Source organism: Mandrillus leucophaeus, unplaced genomic scaffold, assembly GCF_000951045.1.
Source record: "Mandrillus leucophaeus isolate KB7577 unplaced genomic scaffold, Mleu.le_1.0 Scaffold52, whole genome shotgun sequence".
NCBI classification, from domain to species: domain Eukaryota; kingdom Metazoa; phylum Chordata; class Mammalia; order Primates; family Cercopithecidae; genus Mandrillus; species Mandrillus leucophaeus.
Genome location: NW_012105586.1, coordinates 1447879 through 1448790, shown reverse-complemented (window position 1 = coordinate 1448790; position 912 = coordinate 1447879).

The window sequence follows — 912 nt, the reverse complement described above, 5'->3', positions numbered from 1 at the left end:
TCCCCGCGTTGTCACTTAGTAAAAAGGTATACTTTCCTTAAAATGGTCCCAATGTCATTTGGACTGCTTCAAACACAGGAATTTTCTGAACTTCAAGTGAAACCCCTCCTCAGAAATATTTTCCTGACTCCAAGGGATTTGCTGATATATTGGCTTGGGGCGTTAACTGGATATGGCAGCCCTGGTATCCACCAACTCTGTACCTAAGTCTGCAATGATCTGGATCTCAGCTTCTCCATTTTTACTTGAGGATATTATAGAAAATAATTTACCAGAGAATTAGTTGAAGTTCCATCAATATGGAGCCATCAGAAATGTCCTGAATCCAGGTGCGGTGGCTCATGCCTGTAATCCAATCACTTTGGGAGGCCGAAGTGGGGGGATAACCTGAGGTTGGGTGTTCAAGACCAACCTTACTAACATGGAGAAACCCTGTCTCTACTAAAAATATAAAATTTGCAGACCGTAGTGTCACATGCCTGTAATGCCAGCTACTTGGGAGGCTGAGACAGGAGAATCACTTGAACCCGGGAGGTGGAGGTTGCAATGAACCGAGATCGTGCCATTGCACTCCAGCCTGGGCAACAAGAGTGAAACACCATCTCAAAAAATAAAATTTTTTTTTAAAAAGTCCTCTAATGCAAACAATGTCTGGGCCAAAAGGGTTAGGTCCAATAGAGACCTGGTGCAAATTTAGACAATTTTCATTCCAATGGCCTGTTTCACAGGTGACAGGCAACTTGAAAAGGGTTTCCCTGTTTACGACCAACTGAATTTGAGTTTTAATAGTGAGGGGAGCTCCCCTTGCTCTTGTCCCTTCAGCTGTTTTAGCTGCAAACACTTTATTATCCTTTGCATTCTTTTTTTTCAGCGTTGGATACTTTTATGTTCTAGAACTCTCTTAAAATGTTC